At 47.4% G+C, this 22,181-nt stretch overlaps 1 protein-coding gene and 1 non-coding gene across 2 annotated transcripts in view; one reads left to right on the plus strand and one right to left on the minus strand.

Moving 5' to 3' along the window:
* The first annotated feature begins 7,485 nt into the window (after nucleotides 1–7,485).
* FRMD1 (FERM domain containing 1) overlaps nucleotides 7,486–22,181 on the plus strand; it is a 74,877-nt gene continuing 60,181 nt past the window's right edge. The window contains exon 1 of the mRNA XM_029048713.2: nucleotides 7,486–7,666. The gene's annotated coding sequence lies outside the window, so the exon portion shown is untranslated. The remainder of the gene's footprint in view (nucleotides 7,667–22,181) is intronic.
* On the minus strand, nucleotides 19,413–19,550 carry LOC114806254. The gene has a single exon (XR_003754289.1). It is a non-coding gene; the product is annotated as a small nucleolar RNA SNORA7 (small nucleolar RNA).

Genomic DNA, 22,181 nt, shown 5'->3' on the forward strand with positions numbered 1-22,181 from the left:
AGTGGGTAGAGGATGGAGTTGGGAATCAGAAGGACCTGGGCTCCAATCCCAGCTCTGCCACTTGTCTGCTGTGTGATCTTGGGCATTTTTCTGTGCCTCAGTTACCTCATTTGTAAATTAAGGCTGGGAGCCCCATGTGAGACAGGGACCGTGTCTAACCTGATTTCTTTGTCTCCATCACCGGAGCTTAGTACAGTGCCTGGCATGTAGTAAGCACTTAACACATGCCACAGTTATTTTTTGGGAAATGATTGACCGCATGATAATTAAGCTCTCTGGTTGGGGGTGCCCTTTGGGAGAGCATTCATTCGTTTGTTTAACGGTATTTATTGAGTGTTTTGAGTGTTTACTGTGTGCACTTGGGAAAGTACAATACAACAATAAACAGACAAATTCCCTGCTCACATGGAGCTTATCACATAGCATCTCTTCCTGGGAAATGCACCTATGTCAATAGCATCCATTGAATTGAAATCCTCGGGGGGCTCTTTAGATAGGATTCTTCTGGTATTGGGAGGATGAGGAGCTCTCTTTGATAAACAATTCTAACAGACCCACAACCGTCTGGTCTTGCCCCTAGACTCCTTGTGAGCAGGGAATGTGTCTGTTGTTACAGTGTACTCTCCCAAATGCTTAGTATACTGCTTTGCACCCAGTAAGCTCTCCATAAATACGATGGAATGAATGAACCAATGAATGAACTGCCTCTCCCAGGGAATCCCTCATCTTTCTTCCTTCCAGAATTCTTGGCTCCTCTCTTGGCTCCTTACGCGCTTCTCCTCTACAGGAGCGCTCGACTTCCTGCATCAGGGTGGCTCTGAAGCAGCAGTGATCCGAACCAATTAGCGCTTGCTCTTCTCTTTCCTCTTCTCCCACTCCCACACCCAATCTGCAGTCGTTCTGGTGGTCTATCCAAACACTTTTCTGAGTAAAAATAAGGCGCTGGTTTACCATTGCCTCTTTCAGCGCAGATATCTTGGGTCTCCACCTCGACTCTCTCCCGTGCCGCCGCTGCCCAGCACGGGAGAGTTATGACTTGTGGCAGATTGCCTTCCACTCTCTAGCCACTGACCAAGCTAGGAATGGAACTGATACACTTCCAATTGACTCTCTCTCCCGTAGTCGAGACTTCTGGAGTACTGGAAACTCTGCAGGTGCAATCCTGGTAGAGGAAGCACTTATTTATTTGTATTGATGTCTGTCTCCTCCCTCTAGGCCTTAAGCTCCATGTGGGTAGGGACTGTGTCTGTTTATTGTTATACTGTACTTTCCCAAACACGTAATTTAGTGCTCTGGACACAGTAAGTGTGCAATAAATTCATTTGAATGAACGAATGGTTTTCTGTATCCATCCTAGGGCTGAGTATAGTGCCTGGCACATAGTAAGTACTTAACTAATACTATTATTATTATTATTAGGGTACAGTGACTTGTTTGACTAATGGTCCTGGCCACCCCCAACCCTGCCCCACTGGGCACGTTGCCCACTGCTGCCCGTGACCCTGAAATCTTGTCTACTATGTGACTTTGGGCAAGTCACTTCACTTCTCTGGGCCTCAATTACCTCATCTGTAAAATGGGGATTGAAACCGTGAGCCCCACGTGGGACAGGGGCTGTATCCAACCCCATTCACTTATATCCACCTCAGGGCTTAGTACAGTGCCTGGCACTTAGTAAGTGCTTAATAAATACCACAATTATTATTATTAAAATTCAGGTCCCCTCCAGGCTGGGCAGGATATCAGTGTCCAGTCAGATTCCTCAGCCCTGGGCTGGGGCAGGGGCGTGGACCAGCTCCGGGGATTCCGATATGGCAACTGTTAATTCAGTCAGTCAGACAGTTGTCTTTATTGAGCACTTACTGTGTGCAGAGCACTGTACTGAGCCCTTGGGAGAGTACCATATAACAATATAACAGACATGTTTGCTGCCCACAATGAGCTTACAGTCTACAGGGGGAGACAGACATGAATAGAAATCAATAAATAACAGATAGGGACATAAGTGCTGTGGGGTTGGGCGGGATGAAGAACAAAGGGAGTGAGTCAGGGCGATGCAGAAGGGAGTGGGAGAAGAGGAAAGGGGGGTTTAGTCAGGGAAGACCTCTTAGAGGAGATGTGCCTTCACCAAAGCTTTGAAGGGGCCGGAGAGTAATTGTCTGCCGGATTTGAGGAGGGAGGGCATTCTAGGCCAGAGGCGGGACATGGGCCAGCGGTCAGTGGTGAAATAGACCGGATGGAGGCACAGTGAGAAGGCTGGAGCGAAGTGTGCGGAATGAGTTGTCGTAGGAGATCAGTGAGGTGAGGTAGAAGGGGGCAAGGAGATGGACTGCTTTAAAGCCAATGGTGAGGAGTTTCTGTTTGATTCAGAGATGGAAGGGCAACCGCTGGATTTTTTTGAGAAGCGGAGTGAATGTTTTGAACACAGTCCCTATCCCTTGTGGGGCTCATAACCTCAATCCCCATTTTCCAGATGAGGTAACTGAGGCCCAGAGAAATCAAGTGATTTGCCCAAGGTCAACCAGCTTACAAGTGGCAGAGTGAAGATTAGAACCCATGACCTTCTGACCCCCAGTCCCGTGCTCTAACTGTCCATTACACCACTCTGCCTGCCAGCTGCAACAGCCACCCTGGCAACTGATCCCCTTGTTCCCCTTTTTCAGCTCTCCCTCCCTCTCTCCCACCCGAAAAGGAAGAGAAGAGGGGAGGTCAGATTATCCCTCCTGGCCTGAGCTGCCCCCATTCCCATGGCAGGTTTGGCTGGGCATCGATCCGGAAGCAGTCCGGGCCTGGGAGTCAGAAGGAGCTGGGTTCTAATCCCCGCCTCATCAAATGCATACTGTGTGACCTTGGACGAGTCACTTGACTTCTCTGGGCCTCAATTCCCTCATCTGGATTAAAAGCGTGAGCCCCATGTTAGACAGGGACTGTGTCCAACCTGATTAACTTGTAGCTAAGTGCTTAGTACAGTTCTCTGCATACGGTAAGCGCTCGATAAATACAGTCAAATGAATAGCCTACTGCAGACCTTAGAAGGGTGCCCGGCACATAGTAAGTGCTTAACAAGTATCATAATTATCATTATTATTGTCATCACTCAATGTGTGGGCCACTCCCAGCCCCAGCAGGGCTCAGGGCAGTCAGGGCTCTTAGTCAGGGGTGGGGTGAGGGTGGGAGGCTTGAAGATCCATCCCGAGAAGCCAATTAGAGGAAATAGCAGGCACGATCTCTGGGACAAGACAGGGAAAGACTGCTGACTGTGAGATGAGCAAGTAACTCTCCTCCCCGGAACGCCTTACCATCGCAATCTCACATGAGGGCAAGGGAAGGGGTCGTTGGGCCGCATCCCGGCTCTGCCTGCTGTGTGACCTTGGGCAAGTCACTTCAGTTCTCTGGGCCTCAGTTCCCTCATCTGGAAAATGGGGATTGAGACTGTGAGCCCCACGTGGGACAAGGACCGTGTCCAACTCGATCTGCTTGTAATAATAATAATAGCAATGATAGCATTTGTTAAGCACTTACTATGTGCCAAGCACTGTTCTAAGCGCTGGGGGAGATGCAAGGTTATCAGATTGTCCCAGGCGGGGCTCACATTCTTAATCGCAGTGGAAAGAGCACGGGCTTGGGAGTCGGAGGTCATGGGTTCGAATCCTGGCTCTGCCATTTGTCAGCTGTGAGACTGTGGGCAAGTCACTTAACTTCTCTGTGCTTCAGTTACCTCATCTGTAAAATGGGGATTAAGACTGTAAGCCTCATGTGGGACAATAGGATTAGCCTGTATCTACCCCAGCACTTGGAACAGTGCTCTGCACATTGTAAGCACTTAACAAATGCCAACGTTATTATTATTATTATTATTATTAATCCCCATTTTACAGTTGAGGTCACTGAGGTACAGAGAAGTGAAGTGTCTTGCCCAAAGTCACACAGCTGCCAAGTGGCAGAGCCGGGATTAGAACCCACAACCTCTGATTCCCAAGCCCGTGCTTTTTCAGCAAAGTCATGCTGCTTCTCTCGTAGCCACCCCAGCGCTTAGTACGGCGCCCGGCACATAGTTAAGCACTTAATAAATACCATCATGATTATTATCATCGTGACCTAACTGGCAGAATTGGTGAAATGCATGTAACGTGTTTCGATTTTTGGTGGGGAGTAAAGGGCAGCCAGTCAGCCCAAGGGTTGTCGGTGCGCACCCTGGATCCCAGCCTTCCTGGGTCCTTCCCCCCCGTCATGGTAGGTCTGGGTCTTCAATGCTGAGTGGAGCCAGCCCAGTTGGCTAAGAGCAGTATTTATTGAGCACTTCCTGTGTGCAGAACACTACACTAAACGCTTGGGAGAGTACAACAGAACAGAGTTGGTAGGCGCATTCCTTGCCCACAGTGAGCTCGTAGTCTAGAGAGGAGACAGACGTCAATAAAAATTGTTTAATTTCAGATATGTATATAAGTGCTGTGGGACTTAGTACAGTGCTCTGAACACAGTAAGTGCTCAATAAATACAATTGATTGGGCCGGTGGAAATGTGAAAAAAGGAGCAAATCAGGGCATTGCACAAAGGAGTGGGAGAAGAAGAAAGGAGTGTGTAGTCAGGGGAGGCCTCCTGGAGGAGATGTGCCTTCAATAAGGCTTTGAATGGAGGAGAGTCATTGTCTGTTGGATATGAAGAGGAAGGACGTGCCAGGCCAGAGGCAGGACGAGGGCAGGAGGTCAAAAGTGAGACAGATGAGATCGAGGTACAGTGAAAAGGTTGGCAATAGAGGAGCAAATTGTGCAGACCGGGTTCTAGTAAGACAGCAGCAAGGTGAGGTAGGACAAAGGCAAGGAAATTGAGTGCTTTAAAGCCAACGGAAAGGAATTTCTGTTTGATACGGAGGTGGATGGGCATCCTTGGAGGTGCCACATGGGACAACTTGATTGCCTTGTATCTACCCCAGTGCTTAGAACAGTGCTTGACACATAGTAAGCACTTAACAAATACCAACATTATTATTATTATTATTAGCAGGAGCATCAGGATTTCTGCCCTTTCTCAATTGTATTTAAATGAAGTAAATTAGGCAGCTCTGTATAAATCCATTAATAGGGCCACTGGTTGCCCCTGGATTCCACAAGGTTGAAGGACAATGGCCTGGGGGTCTGTGCTTTTTGCCTCTTTTCCTTTATCACTGCAACAAAACTGCAGAAGCAACGCAACTCAGTGGCAAAAGTTCAGGATCGGGAGTCAGAGGACGTGGGTTCTAATCCCAGGTCCGCCACTTGTCTGCTGTGTGACAAGCCACTTCACTTCTTTGTGCCTCAGTTCTCTCCTTTGTAAAATGGGGATTAAGACTGTGAGTCTCACGTGGGACAACCTGATTACACTGTACCTACCCCAGCGCTTAGAATAGTGCTTGGCCAATAATAAGCGCTTAACAAATGCCATTATTATTATTAATATAATTAATAATGGACAACCTGATTACCTTGTATCTACTCCAGTGCTTAGAACAGTGATTGGAACATCCTAAATGCTTAAAAATACCCTTATTATTATTATATATTATATATAACTATAATACATCATTACAGGCTATATATCATATAGTAATAATAATAATGATGGCATTTATTAAGCGCTTATTATGTGCCCAGCACCGTTCTAAGCGCTGGGCGGGGTTACATGGTGATCAGGTTGTCCCACCTGGGGCTCACAATCTTAAGGTCCATTTTACCGATGAGGGAACTGAGGGCACAGAGAAGTGAAGTGAAGTGAATTGCCCACAGTCACACAGCTGAGAAGTGGCGGAGGCGGGATTAGAACCCACGACCTCAGACTCCCAGGCCCGGGCTCTGTACTCATCCACTCAACTGTATATATTTTAATCACCCTATTTATTTAGTTAATGAGATGTACATCACCTTGGTTCTATTTATTTGCTATTGTTTTAATGCGATGTTCTTCCCCTTGATTCTATTTATTGCCATTGTTCTTGTCTGTCCGTCTCCCGCGATTAGACCGTAAGCCTGTCAAAGGGCAGGGACTGCCTCTATCTGTTGCCGATTTGTACACTCCAAGCGCTTAGTACAGTGCTCTGCACATAGTAAGCACTCAATAAATACTATTGAATGAATGAATGAATTGTATCTACTCCAGTGCTTAGAACAGTGATTGGAACATAGTAAATGCTTAAAAATACCCTTATTATTATTATATTTATTATATATAACTATAATGCATCATTACAGGCTATATATCATATAGTAGTAATAATAATGATGGTATTTATTAAGCACTTATTATGTGCCCAGCACTGTTCTAAGTGCTGGGCGGGGTTACAAGGTGATCAGGTTTTCCCACTTGGAGCTCACAATCTTAATGTCCATTTTACCCATGAGGGCACAGAGAAGTGAAGTGAACTGCCCACGGTCACACAGCTGAGAAGTGACGGAGAGGGGATTAGAACCCACGACCACGGACTCCCAAGCCCGGGCTCTTTCCACTGAGCCACATTGCTTCGATAATAACACGTAACATATCATCGTGGCTCAGTGGAAAGAGCCTGGGCTTCGGAGTCAGAGGTCATGGGTTCGACTACATGCTCTGCCACTTGTCAGCTGTGTGACTGTGGGCAAGGCACTTCACTTCTCTGTGCCTCAGTTCCCTCATCTGTAAAATGGGGATTAACTGTGAGCCTCACGTGGGACAACCTGATTACCCTGTATCTACCCCAGTGCTTAGAACAGTGCTCTGCACATAGTAAGCGCTTAACAAATATCAACATTATTATTCTCTGTGCCTCAGTTACCTCATCTGTAAAATGGGGACTAACTGTGAGCCTCAGTTGGGACAACCTGATTACCCTGTATCTCCCCCAGCACTTAGAACAGTGCTGGCCACATAGTAAATGCTTAACAAATACCAACATTATTATTCTCTGTGCCTCAGTGACCTCATCTGTAAAATGGGGATTAACCGTGAGCCTCACGTGGGACAACCTGATGACCCTGTATCTGCCCCAGCGCTTAGAACAGTGCTCGGCACATAGTAAGCGCTTAACAAATACCAACATTATCATTATTATTATCCTATCGTAGAATGTATAACTTTAGTATCATGATTATGATGATTACTGTTCCCGCGGCCCCCGGGGAACGCTGATGGGACGCGCGGGGCGAAGCACGTGCGTTCCCCGGCCCCGCCCGGGATTCCCCCGTCTCCCGAAGGACCAATCAGAAGAGCGCGCGTCCCCAGTCCCGCGCGCTGATTGGCTGCGGGTTTCCCCCCTCTCCTCTGGCTCCGCCCCCTCCTCCTCCCTCCCCCCGCGTGCTCCCATTGAGCGCGTCCGGACCCCGATCCGGGCTGGGTTTACTACGGCCGCCGGCTGGAAGAGTCCAAAGGGCGCGCGGGGGGGGACGGCCATCGGGGGAGCCCCTCCCCGCCTCGGACCCGCCGTTTCCGCCCAGCCCTTGGAATCCCAGCCCAAATCTGGAAGGGAATAACCCGGATTAAAGGAAAATCTGGGTATATATCTTTTTTCTTCAGCGTTTCGTTCGGGCGGGCTCCCCGGGCCACCCCCCACTGGGCCGTGGCGAGCGATGGGAGCTTCCAGCAGGAGGGCGGGGGCGGAGGGAGAGGCTCGGGACGGCGCCCGGAGGACTCGGGAGTCCCAGCCCGCAGCTGCCTGCAAGTAAGTGTCCCGCACGCGGGGGGTCGGTCCTGGCAATTGTCCGTCCTTTGGCACTCCATCACCTTCATAATAATAATGATAATAATAACAATGTTAGTATTTGTTAAGCGCTTACTATGTGCAGACCACTGTTCTAAGCGCTGGGGCGGATACAGGGTAATCAGGTTGTCCCCCGTGGGGCTCACAGTTAATCCCCATTTTACAGATGAGGTAACAGGCACAGAGAATAATAATGTTGGTATTTGTTAAGTGCTTACTATGTGCAGAGCACTGTTCTAAGGCTGGGGGGGATACAGGGTAATCAGGTTGTCCCCCGTGGGGCTGACTGTTAATCCCCATTTTACAGATGGGGTCACTGATGCACAGCGAATAATAATATTGGTATTTGTTAAGTGCTTACTGCGTGCAGAGAGAGCACTCTTCTAAGCGCTGGGGTAGATACAGGGTAATCAGGTGGTCTCATGTGAGGCTCACAGTTAATCCCCATTTTACAGATGAGGGAACTGAGGCACAGAGAAGTTAAGTGACTTGCCCACAGTCACACAGCTGACAAGGGGCAGAGTCGGGATTTAATAATGTTGGTATTTGTTAAGCGCTTACTATGTGCAGAGCACTGTTCTAAGCGCTGGGGAAGATACAGAGTCATCAGGTTGTCCCACGTGAGGCTCACAGTTAATCCCCATTTTACAGATGAGGTAACTGAGGCACAGAGAAGTGAAGTGACTCGCCCAAAGTCACACATGGCTGAGCAGGGATTCGAACCCATGATCTCTGACTCCAAAGCCCGTGCTCTTTTGAACCCATGACCTCTGACTCCCAAGCCTGGACTCTTTCCACTGAGCCACGCTGCTTCTCAGTGAAGCCGCTGAGGAAACTGAGGCCCAGTGAAGTGACTTGACCAAGATCACACAGCAGGCAAGTGGCAGAGTCGGGATGAGAACCCCGGACCTTCCAACTCCCAGGCCCGTGTTCTATCCACTACCCCATGCTGCTTCTTATTACTGATGATGATGATGATGGTATTTAAGAGCTTACTATGTGGCTAGCACTGGTGGTGTAGATACAAGGTAATCATCCTATCCCACGTGGAGCTCCCAGTCTTAATCCCCGTTTTTACAGATGGGGTAACTGAGTCACAGAGAAGTAAAGTGACTTGCCCGAGGTCACACGGCAGACAAGTGGCAGAGCTGGGATTAGAACCCATCACCTTCCGACTCCCAGCCCCAAACTCCCTCTGCTACGCCATGCTGCTTCTTTATAATAACAGTAATTATGCTATTGGATAACTGCTTACTTTGTGCCGAGCACCGCTCCAAGCGCTGGAATAGATAATAATTATCATTATGGTGTTTAAGTGCTTACTATGTGCCAAGCACTGTTCTAGGCGCTGGGGTAGATAGAGGGTAATCAGATTGTCCCACATGAGGCTCACATTCTTAATCCCCATTTTACAGATGAGGTAACTGAGGCATAGAGAAGTTAAGTGACTTGCCCACAGTCACACAGCTGAAAGTGGCAGATCTTGGATTCGAACCCATGACCTCTGACTCCCAAGCCCAGGCTCTTTCCACTGAGCCACACTGCTTCCCAGTGTACAGGCAAGGGGGCATGGGGTGCTTCTTCAGTCCAACTAAAGATTCTTTCCTTGGCTCACTTCAGTTTCTCAGCATCCCTTCTCTCCGGCCGACTCAGAGTTGGAACTTGCTTAGCGAATAGCTGGGAAGGTTCAGTGTGGCGACTGGAAATCCACCTGTGTGTACCTCCTGCATATTCACACAAATGGAAAATATCTAGGCCTCTCCGAGTTTTTAAAAATTCGATTTTTTTTCTGAGTTCATTCTTTCAGTGTTTTTTATTGAGCACCGACTGTGTTCAGAGCACTGTAATAAACGCTTGGGAGAGTTCAATACAACAATGAACAGACACATTCCCTGCCCACAACAAATTTACCTGAAACAGAAAATCAAGAGAGTGGGAAACAAGACAGAATTCAAAGACTGAAGTTCAAGTCAAAATTTTTAGTTCTTGATGTCTTCATTTCGGATGTGTTATTCTTTCCTTCTTGGCAATGACTTCCTAGAACAGTGATGTTTGAGTTTCAAATGGTGGTGGGAATTTTTTTTTTTTTGAAAGAGCAACTGAGGAAAACTTTTCCAGTTCTTCAAAAAAAGGTCTCAAATCAGAATGGAGGGTCAGACTGAGGGAATTTAGTATTATCAGGACTATTGTATGCTTCCTTAAACAGAATTCCCTAGCTCCAGTTACCTCCCCCAGCTTACACTTAGAGGCCCAAAGCAAACTGAGGATTAAAGATTTCTTGATAAAGTGAATTGGGGTTTGTGCCACCTCCCACCCTGTGTATCCCTATTTATTATAATGATAGTGGCATTGGCTAAACATTTACTGTGTCCCAGTAAATAAGGGGCACTGTTTTAAGCACTGGAGTAGATACAAGCTAATCAGGTCAGACATAGTCCCTGCCCCACATGGGGTTCACAGTCTAGGAGGAGACAGGGAGAACATGTGATATTTAATAATAATAATGCTAGTATTTGTTAAGTGCTTACTGTGTGCCACACACTATACTAAGCACTTGGATGGGTACAAACAAATCAGTTTGGACACAGTCCCTGTTCCACGTTGGGCTCACAGTCTCAATCCCCATTTTAAAGGGGAGGAAACTAGGCACAGAGAAGTAAAGTGACTTGCCCCAGGGCGCATAGGCACGTGGCAGAGCTGGGATTAGAACCCACCACCTTCTGACTCTCATGGCCGCACATGCCGCGCTCTGTCCACTGCACCATGCTGGATGGAAATAAAATAAGGAGATAAATGCAGCTTTCGATTAAAAAAAAAAGCGAGCTCTGCAGAATGTGAATTAGAAATAGGAAAAAAGCTCAGCTCTTCCATTTTACTTTTCAGCACCCCTCTTGACTGGAAGGTGGGTGAATTCGCACCAGCTTCTGGTCTGTGTGTAGCAGAGCAAAGCAGAGCCCTTCCTTTGAAGGTTCTTATGTTCGGGGTCTTCAGCATCCACATGGGTGTTGTAGATGACTCCCCATCTCCCCCCCCCCCCCTTCCTCTCACTCCTCAACTCTGCTGAGCTCCTGCCCCTCCTCCTCACCCACTTATCAACTCACACTCTCACAGCACTTACCTTTTTTTTTTAAATGGTATTTGTTAAACGCTTACTATGTACAAGATAGAATGGACCCATTCTGTGTGCCATATAGGGCTCACTGTTTTCACCCTCATTTTCCAGGTGAGGGAACTGAGGCACAGAGAAGTGACTTACCCAAGATCACAGAGCAGATAATGCTCAGGGAATGTGTCTACCAACTCTGTTTTATTGTACTCTCCCAATCCTGGCTCCGCCACTTGTCAGCTGTGTGAATTTGGGCAGTCCCTTCACTTCTCTCTGTCTCAGTTCCCTCATCTGTAAAATGGTTATTAAGACTGAGTCCCACATGAGACAACCTTATTACCCTGTATCTACCCCAGTGCTTAGGACAGTGCTTGGCACATAGTAAGTGCTTAAATACCATCATTGTTATTATTACAGTGGTTTGCACACAGTAAATGCTCAATAAATGCAATCAATGGATTGAAGAGGTGGAGACAGGATTAGAATCCGGGTCCTTCTGTCTTTCAAACCCATACTCTTTCCACTAGGCCACACTGCTTGTCATTCATTGCCCCATCTCTAGCCTCACCAGTTCAGAATTAACCGCCCATTGGAGGCTTTTGAGAAGTGGGGCTTGGGTTAGAGCAATGATCCAGTCAGTAGAATGCAGCAGGGACTGGAGTGGAGAAAGACAGGAGGTAGGGAGGCCAGCAGGGAGACTGAGGCAGCAGTAGAGGTGGGGTATGACCAAGTGACTGGAATGGCGAGGGGCAGGAGGGCTGTTTGGATAAAGAGGAAGAAGCAGCTTTCTGGAAGTGTCGCGGAGAAAGGCCTGACAGTATTTGGCACCAGATATAGTTTGGGGACATGGAAAAGTGAGGAAGGCTATGCCAAGGTTGTGACAGGCCTCAGGGCTGGGGAGGATGGAGGTGGTGTTATCAACACTAATGGGAGGGGCATTTGGGGGAGGAGAGGAATTGTGAAGGAAGAGGAGTCCAGTTGTGGACATTTATTTATATTAATTTCCATTTCCCCCTCTAGGCTGTAGGCTTGTTGTGGGTGGGGAACGTGTGTACCAACTCAGTTCTCTTGTACTCTCCCAAGCACTTAGTACAACGCTCTGCGCACAGTAAGCACTCAATAAATATGACTGTTACACCAAATGCTGCATTGAGCTTGAGGTGCCAGGAGGGCATCCATATAAAGTTGTCCTGGAGACCGGAGGAGTTGCAAATTCTGGCCTCCATCCCCTTGGCTCCACAGAAACCACCCTCTCAAAGGTTACCACTGATCTCCTTCTTGCCAAATCCAAAGGCCTCGACTCCATCCTGATCCTCCTCCACCCCTCAGCTGCCTTTGACATTGTGGACCACCCCCTTCTCCTGGAAACATTATCCAACCTTAGCCTCACTGATTCCATCCTCTCCTGATCCTCCTCTTATCTCTCTGGCTGCTCATTCTCGGTCTCCTTCACGGGCTCCTCCTCTGCCTCCCACCCGCCAACTGTGGGAGTTCCTCAAGGTTCGTTTCTGGTTCCCCCTCTATTCTCTATCCACACCCACTCCCTAGGAGAACTCATTCACTTACACAGCCTCAACTATCATCTCTGTGTGGAAGACACCCAAATCAACATCTCCAGCCCTGATCGCTCTCCCTCTCTGCAGTCTCGCATTTCTGCCTGCCTTCAAGACATCTCTTGGATGTTCTCCCATCATATCAAACTTAATATGGCTAAAAATGAACCTGTCTTCCCATCCAAACCCTGTCCTCCCACTCACTTTCCCATCACTGTTGACGGCACCATCATTCTTCCTGTCTCACAAGCCCGTAAACTTGGCATTATCCTTGACTCCTCTCTCTCATTCAACCCACATATTCAAGCAATCCCTAAATCTTGTCAGTGCTACCTTCACAACATCACTAAAATCTGCCCCCTTCCTCTCCTCCAAACTGCTACCACATTAATGCAAGCACTTACTCTATCCCGCCTTGATTATTTTATCACAGGAGGAAACAGCGTGGCTTAGTGGAAAGAACAGGTGCCTGATGCAGAATTAAGGCGGGATAGGGTAAGTGCTGGGATTAACATGCTCGCAGTTTGGATGGAGACGAAAAGGTGGATTTAAGTGATGTTTTGAAGGTTGAACTGACATGCTTTGGTGGTAGACTGAATATGTGGGTTGAATGAGAGAGCTTAATCGAGGACAGCACCAAGGTTGTGGGCTTCTGAGACAGGGAGGGTGGTGGTGCCATCTACAGTGATGGGAAAGTCAGAGGGAGGATGAGATTTGGGTGGAAGATCAGTTCTGTTTTGGACATGTTAAGTTTGAGGTTTGGGCGGGACAAGAGACATCCTGAAGGGAAGAGGAAATAGATACTGCAGAGGAGGAGAGATATCAGAACCGGAGAGGTAGATTTGGGGATCATTCACGTAGCGATGGTAGTTGATGCCATGGGAGCGAGTGAGTTCTCCAAGGTAGTGAGTGTAGCTAGAGAAAAGAAGGGGACCCTGAACTGAGCTTTGAGGGACTCCCACAGTTAGGCCAGGGGAAGGAAGAGCCCAAGAAAGAGATTGAGAAGGAACGGCCAGAGAGATTGGAGGAGAACCAGGAGAGGACAGGTGTCAGTGAAGCCGAGGTTGAATAATGTTTCCGTGAGGAGGAGGACGACAGTGTCCATGGTGGCTCAGATTTTGAGGAGGATTAAGATGGAGTAGGCGACGTTGGATTTGGCAAGAAAATTTGTGACCTTTGAGAGGTGGTTTTGGTGGAGTGAAGGCAACAGAAGCCAGATTGGAGGGGGTCATTTTGTTAACACTTTCAAATCCATAAAAATTAAAACTTGTATTGAAAAAAATTGGTGGACCAGAGTTGGGCGATATTTTATTCATAAAGCAGAGTAGTCTGGTGGCCAGAGCACAGGTCTGGGAGTCACAGACCTAGATTCTAATCCTGGCTCTGCCACTTGCTTGCTATGTGTCCTTGGGCAAATCACTTAATTGCTCTGTGCCTCAGTTTCCTCATTTTCTGTCATTCATTCATTCAGTCGTATTTATTGAATACTTACTGTGGGCAGGTGCAGAGCACTGTACTAAGTGCTTGGAAAGTACAATTTGACAACAAAGACAATCCCCATCCAACAGTGGGCTCACAGTCTAGAAGAGGGGAGACAGACAACAAAACAAAACAAGTGTACAGGCATCAATAACATTTGTGAAATGGAGATGAAATCCTACTCTCTTTTACCTAGGATATGGGGCAGGGAGTATGTCCAGCTTGATGATCTTATACCTACCCCAGTGCTTAGTACAGTGCTTGATATGTAGTAAGTGCTTTAAAATTATCATTATTATTATTTACATGAGAAATGCTTTGAAAAATGGCTTGAGTGAGAATTTGATAATTGTAGTCAGGATCCAAGCCTGTTCTTTGTTCAATGTCTTGTTGAGGACTCTGTGTGTGTGGCATTTACGTATGTAAATGCGGAGGTGGGAAGGTGAAGGAATGTCATCCAGCTATTGACTTCAAGCAAATATAAGAGAACTGCAAGCGGAAGCAATTTTTGGTTAATTAAATTGATTTTTTTTAGCAGTCAGCAGAACATAGACTCTTTCACTGCTCCCAGAGGAGCGGGTTTGTGCAACCTAATTATCGCCTGTTTATATTGTTTCAGATGTTTATCTTTTCAGGTTTTTCTATTCCCTTTCCAACCATCGGATGGGGGCAGCAGCTACAGGCATTCTGGAAAGTCCTAGAAAGAGTTGAAGCTCCTTGAGGAAGTGTTATTACTGTTCTCATTTAGATTCTGCTTAATAAAGGAGTGTCATGGAATAAATCTATCGTTAGTACTTTTTGAAGATCCACTGTGTGCAGAGCACTGTATTAAGTGTTTGGGAAAGTACAGTAGAGTTGGTAGATGCTAATTCTCTTGTACTCTCTCAAGCACTTAGAACAGTGTTCAGCACATAACAAATGCTCAGTAAATACTATTGAGTGATTGATGTCAGTCTAATTGGGAAGACAGACATGAAAATAAATGACAAGTAGGGGAAATGGCAGAGTATAAGGATGCGTACGTGAGTGCTGTGGGCTGAAGTTGCGGTGAATATCAAGTGTTTTAGGGGTACTGATCCAAATGCACAGGCAGTACAGAAGGGAGAGGGAGTAGGGGAAAAGAGGGGCTAGTCAGGGAAGCCATCTTGGAGGAGATGTGATTTTTAGTGAGACTTTGAAGGTGGGGAGAATCTCGATCTGTCCGATATGAAAGGGGAGGAAGTTCCAGGCCACAGGGAGGACGTGGGCAAGGAGTCAAAAGCGAGATAGACAACATCGAAGTTCGAGGTACGGTGAGTAGGTTGGCTTTGGAGGAGTCAAGTATGCAGGCTGGAGTGTGGTAGGAGATCAGTGAAGGGAGTAAGAAGGGGGCAAGCTGACTGAGTGGTTCAAAGCCGATGATCGGGGTTTCTGTTTGATGCAGGGGTTCCTGTTTGGGCAACCACTGGAGGCTCTTGAGTGGGGAGACGTGGATTGAACGGTTTTTTAGAAAAGTGATCTGGGCAGCAGAGTAAAGTATGGACTAGGGAGGGGAAGAGACAGGCGGGAGGAAGATCAGTGAGGAGGAGGAGGAGGATGCAGTAATCAAGGCAGGATGTGATAAATGCTTGGATCTCCGTGATACCAGTTTGGATGGAGAGGAAAGGGTGGATACTGGAGATGTTGTCTTGGTTAAACCAACAGGATTTGGTGACAGACTATGTGGGTTGATTAAGAGAGAAGAGTCAAGGCTAATGCCAAAATTATAGGCTTGTGAGACAGGGAAGATGACAGTGTTATCTACAGTGATGAGAAAGTCAGAAGGAGGGCGGGGCTTAGGTGAGAAAATGAGTTGTGTTTTGGACCTGTTTAGTTTGAAGTGTTGCAGAACATCCAAGTAGAAAAGGCAGGAGGAAATTTGAGTCTGCAGAATAGAGAGGTCAGGTCTGGAGAGGAAGATTTGGAAATAATCCCTGTAGAGATGGTAGTTGAAGCCATGGGAGCAAATGAGTTCTCCAAGGGAGTGGGCATAGATGGAGACTAGAAAGGGACCCAGAACTGAGCCTTGAGGAGCTCCCTCAGTTCATTCATTCATTCATTTATTCAATAGTATTTATTGAGTGCTTACTATGTGCAGAGCACTGTACTAAGCGCTTGGAATGTACAATTCAGCAACAGATAGAGACAATCCCTGCCCACTGACAGGCTCACAGTCTAATCGGGGAGACGGACAAAAACAAGACAACTTAATCGCAGTAAATAGAATCCAGGGAATGTACACCTCATTAACAAAATAAATAGAGCAATAAAAATATATACAAATGAGCACAGTGCTGAGGGGAGGGAAGGGAGAGGGGAGGAGCAGAGGGAAAGGGGGCTTAGCTGAGGGGAGGTGAAATGGGGGCAGAAAGGGAGCAGAGGGAAAAGGGGAAGCTCAGTCTGGGAAGGCCTCTTGGAGGAGGTGAGCTCTCAGTAGGGCTTTGAAAAGGGGAAGAGAGTTAGTTTGGCGGAGGTGAGGAGGGAGGGCATTCCAGGACAGCGGGAGGATGGGGGCTAGGGGTCGACGGCGGGAGAGACGTGAACGGGGGACGGTGAGGAAGTGAGCGGCAGAGGAGCAGAGCGTGTGGGGTGGGCAGTGGAAAGAGAGAAGGGAGGTGAGGTAGGAGGGGGCAAGGTGATGGAGAGCCTTGAAGCCCAGAGTGAGAAGTTTTTGTTTCGTGCAGAGGTTGATGGGCAACCACTGGAGGATTTTAAGGAGGGGAGTGACATGCCCAGAGCATTTCTGCAGGAAAAATAAATAAAATAAATGTTGGTATTTGTTAAGCGCTTACTATGTGCAGAGCACTGTTCTAAGCACTGGGGTAGATACAGGGTAATCAGGTTGTCCCTCATGAGGCTCACAGTCTTCATCCCCATTTTACAGATGAGGTAACTGAGGCACAGAGAAGTTAAGTGACTTGCCCATAGTCACACAGCTGACAAGTAGAATAGCCTGGAGCGGGGAGAGACCGGAGGAAGGGAGATCAGAGAGAATAAAATAATCCAGCCGGGATATAATGAGAGCTTGTACCAGTAAGATAGCCTTGTGGATGGAGAGGAAAGGGCGGATCTTGGCGATATTGTAAAGGTGAGACTGGCAGGCATTGGTGACGGATTGGATGTGTGGGGTACATGAGAGAGCCAGAGCCGAGTCAAGGATGAGATAGGAGCTGAAGTTGGGGGAGAGAACAGGGGAGGAGATGTAGATTTGGGTGTCATCTGCATAGAGATAATAGTTGAAGCCTTGGGAGCAAATGAGTTCACCAAGGGAGTGAGTGTAGATGGAGAAGAGAAGAGGGCCAAGAACTGACCCTTGAGAAACCCCTACAGTTAAAGGATGGGAGGGGGAGGAGGAGCCTGCGAAGGAGACCGAGAATGAATGGCCAGAAAGATAAGAGGTTAGCTAGTGGGAGGCAAAGAAGGAATCCGTGAAAGAGATTGAAAAGGACTGGTCAGAGGGATCTGAGGAGAAACAGGAGACGACATGGTCAGTGAAGCCAAAGTTAGATAATGTTTCCAGGAGAAAGGGGTGATCCACTGTGTCTAAAACAGCTGAGAGGCCGAAGGGGATTAGATAGCATGGCGTAGTGGATAGAGGATGGGCCCGGGAGTCAAAAGGTCATGGGTTCTAATCCTGGCTCTGCCAGTTGTCTGCTGTGTGATCCTGGGCAAGTCACTTAACTTCTCTGGGCCTCAGTTACCTCACCTGTAAAATGGAGATTAAGACTGTGAGCCCGGTTTGGGACAGGGACTGTGTCCAACCCCATTTGCTTGTATCTACCCCAGCACTTAGTACAGTGTCTGGCACAAAGTAAGTGCTTGACAAATACTATTATTATAATTCTTATTTCACAAGAAGGAGGTCATTGGTGACCTTAGGGGCCATTTCAGAGAGGGGAAGGGGGCTGGAAACCAGATTGCAGGGGGTCGAGGAATGAATCGGAGGAGAGGAAGTTGAGGCGGTGAGTGTAGACAACTCGTTCAAGGAGTTTGGAGAAGAATGATAGAGAAATGGGCAGTAACTGGAAGGAACCATAGGGTCAATAGAAGGGTTTTTTTAGGATGGGGAGACATGAGCATTTTTGAAAGCAGTGGAAAAAAATCCATTGGAGAGGGAGTGGTTGAAAATGGGTGGTCAGAAAGGGAAGAAGGGAGGGGCCCAGTGTTTTTTGTTTGTTTTTTTAATGATGCCTGTTAAGCACTTACTATGTGTCAGGCACTGTATTAAGCTCTGGGGTAGAAACATGATAACCAGTTTGGACACAGTCCCGGGTCCCACGTGGGGCTCACAATCTTAATTCTCATTTTGTAGATGAGGGAACAGGCGCAGAGAAATGAAGTAACTTGCCCAAAGTCACAAACCAGACAAGTGACAGAGCTGGGATTAGAACCCATGTCTTCTGACTCCCAGGCCCGTGCTCTTTCCACAAGGCCTCACTGCTTTCAAGAAATGCCTTCAGGACATTTTCAGGTGGCTATTCTACTGTTGCCTGAAACTTATCTTGTCCAAAACAGAACTCATCCTCCCACTTAGTATATTCTTCCTGAATTACTGCATCAGCCACCTCACTGACCTCCCTGCTTCCTGTCTCCTGCCTCACCTCACTCCAGTCCGTACTTCATTCGGCTACCCAGATCATTTTCCTGCAGAAACATTCAATCCATGTTTCCCCACTCCTCAAGAAACTCCAGTGGTTGCCCGTCCACCTCCGCGTCAATCAGAAACGCCTCACCACTGGATTTAAAGCACTCAGTCACCTTGTCCCCTTCTACGTTACCTCCCTGATTTCCTACTATGACACATAACTCTCATTTTGCTCCACTAATGCCAACCTACTAACTGTACCTTGATCTTATCTGTCTCCTTGCTGATACCATGCTCAAGTCCTCCCTCTGACCTGGAATTCCTTCTCCCACTATATTCAACACTCCACCACTCTCCCCGACTTCAAAGACCTCCTAAAATCACACCTCCTCCAGGAGGCCTTCTCTGACCAGGCCCTCATTTCCCCTATTCCCTCTCCCTCTGCATCACCTATGCCCTTGGATCTGTACCCTTTCAGTATTTGGTTTCCATCCCATTCTCTGCCTCACAGCAGTTATGAGCATATCTGCAATATATTTATTTATTAAGGTTTTTCTGCTCCTTTAGTGTTTAAGTTTCTTGGGATCATGGAGCATGTCTAAAAACTCTGTCGTATTGTATTCTCCCGAGCACTTAGCCTGGTGCCCTGCCTATAGTAAAGTGCTCAATAAATACCATTGATTAAGTGATTGATTGGAGGAGATGGGATTTTAATAAGACTTGGAAGGTGGGGAGAGTGGTCTTTCTTGTCTTATGCCCTCGAGTCATTTCTGACTCATAACGACACCATGAACACATCACTTCCAGAATGCCCCACTCTCCATTTGTAATAATTCTGGTAGTGGATCCATAGAGTTTTCTTGGTAAAAATCTGAAAGTGGTTTACCACTGCTGCTTACTGCGTGGTAAACTTGAGTCTCCGCCCTCAACTGTCTTCCATGCTGCTGCTGTCCAGCATGAGTTTTGACTTGTAGCAGATTGCCTTCCACTCGCTAGCTACTGCCCAAGCTAGGAATGGAATGGGTAGGCCTCTGCTTGACTCTCTTTCCCGTAGCTGAGACTGGTAGAGTACTGGAAACTCTCCAGATGAGGCCCTGAGAGGGGAGGGAGAGTGGTAGACTGTCAATAAGTGAAATGGGAGGGAGTTACTGGCCAGAGAGAGGACATGAAGAAAGCCAGAAGGAATTCCAGGGTGTTGAGATAGTTGAGATGGCGGTACAGTGAGCAGGTTGACTTTAGAGGAGCCAGGTTTGTGTATAGGGTTGGGAGAAATATTTCTCTACTTCCCACCTCTAGAAGGAGCAACAAATTAGGTCAGACACAGTCCTCATCCCACAGAGATTTATAATCTAAGAGGGCTGCTATTGAATCCCCATTTTGCTGATGAGGAAACTGAGGCACAGGGAGTTGAGACTTGCCCAAAGTCACCCAGGAGTGGAGTGGTGGGGCTGAGATTAATAATAATGATTCATTCAATAGTATTCATTGAGCGCTTACTACGTGCAGAGGATTGTACTAAGCACTTGGAATATACAATTTGGCAACAGATGATAATTGTGGTATTTTTTAAGCACTTATGTGTTCTCAGCACTGGGGGAGATACAAGGTAATGATAATGATGTTATTTGACAAACTCTTATTATGTGCCAAGCACTGTTCTAAATACTGGATCAGGTTGGACACAGTCCCTGTCCCACCTGGGGCTCACAGTCTTAATTCCCATTTTACAGATGAGGTAACCTAAGCCCAGAGAAGTGAAGTGACTTCCCCAAGTTCACACAGCAGACACATGGCGGAGCTGGGATTAGAACCCAAGTCCTTTAACTCCAGGCCTGGGCTCTTTCCACTCATGCCCAGTGAACCCCACAAAAGGGGAACGGTTCGAAAGGCCAGAAACTGATGACGATCCCGGCCACAGCGACACCCCTCAGTCTTGCGCTGTGTCCACTTTCCCGGCCTCCAGAGAGGTTTCCTAGCGCTTAGTACAGCGGTAAGCGCTTTACAAATACCACAATTATTATTAACTATTTCACAGCAGAGCGGAAACCCAGGCCCCCTCCTCCCCTCACCGCATCCTTTGGGGATGAGCCCCCGGACAGTGGCAGCGGTAATAACAGCTCGGATTTATAGCGCTCGCTCCGAGGAGTTCAAAGCCCTCGGCAGACGTGGCCTTGTTAAGCCTCAGACATCCTCTTGGCGAGATAGGTGGCCGGGACACTTCAAAAGGCCGGCTGCGTCTGATGGCCCTGGGAACTGGGCTGGTGTGCCCCGTGCTGCCCCACCCCCTAGCTAGGGAATTCATTCATTCCTTCCATCGGAATTATTGAGTGCTTACTGCATGCAGGGCACTGTACGAAGTGCTTGCACAGTACCGTACAATATAGACACATTCCCTGCCCACAGTGAGCGTACCATCTAGAGGGGGAGACAGACATTCATGTAAATAAATTACACTGTTTATGTAATTGTGGTACTGCCATCCAGCACTTAGAACAGTGCTCCAGTGCTTAGAACAGTGCTTGGCACGTAATAAGTGCTTAACATAGAACATTATTATTATTTCTGTCTTGGACTTGAAATGTACAGAGCGGTGTACTGAGAGCATGGAGAGTGGAATGTGGTAGGGAGTCACTATTGAGAAGCTGTGTGGCATAGCGAAAAGAACACAGGTCTGGGAGTCGGGACCTGGGTTCTAATCCTCCTCCACATGCCTGCTCTGTGACCTTGCGCAAGTCACTTAACCCTCTGTGCCTCATTCCTCATCTGTAAAATGGGGATAAGATCCCCACTTTCCAAACCTCTTAGATAGTCCTGTGTGGGGCAGGAAATCTGCCTTGAAATTCTTTTACGTCCCCCAGCGCTTAACACAGTCTTGTCTTATGCCGTCGAGTCGTCTTCGACCCATAGTGATGCCATGGACCCATCTGTCCCAGAACACCCCACTTCCAGCTGCAACTACTCTGAAACTACCCCATATTTCTTAAACACCTTAGAAGTGCTTAATAAATACCATAGTAATTACCAGTTATGGTTATCAAAGCCTTACTGAAAGCACATCCCAACCAAGAGACTTTCCCTGATTAAGCCTTCCTTTCCTCTTTTCCCATTCCCTTTTGTGTCACCCTTGCACTTAAGTTGATTCCTTATTTTCAGTCCTCCTTCAGCCCTTCGAGAAACAGTGTGGTTCAGTGGAAAGAGCACAGGGTTGGGAGTCAGAGGACATGGGTTCTAATCTCGGCTCTGCCACTTGACTGGTGTGTAATCTTGGGCAAGCCACTTAACTTCTCTGCGCCTCAGTTACCTTATCTGTAAAGTGGCGATTAAGACTGTGAGCCCCGCGTGGGACAACTTAATTACCATGTATCTACCCCATCACTTAGAACAGTGATATACACATAGTAAGCACTTAACAAATACCATCATTATTATTATTATTATTATGTACAGATCCATAATTAACTTATATTACTGGCTGCCCCCCGCCTCTAGACTGTAAGCTCATTGTGGGCAGGGAACATGTTTACCGACTTTTTTATATCATACTCTCCCAAGCCCTCAGTACAGTGCTCTGCCCACAGAAAGTACTCAAATACCATTGATTGTTTGGGGAGGAAGAAGCCAAGCCTGCTTATCATTCATTTGGGGAACCTTCCTCTCTCCTTCCCCGAAACTGCCACTGGCCGAAGCTCTTCTGGGACAGAGAGAAAAGTAATGGTGATGATAATAGTAATAGTG

This window comes from Ornithorhynchus anatinus, chromosome 21 (assembly GCF_004115215.2).
Source record: "Ornithorhynchus anatinus isolate Pmale09 chromosome 21, mOrnAna1.pri.v4, whole genome shotgun sequence".
NCBI lineage: Eukaryota > Metazoa > Chordata > Mammalia > Monotremata > Ornithorhynchidae > Ornithorhynchus > Ornithorhynchus anatinus.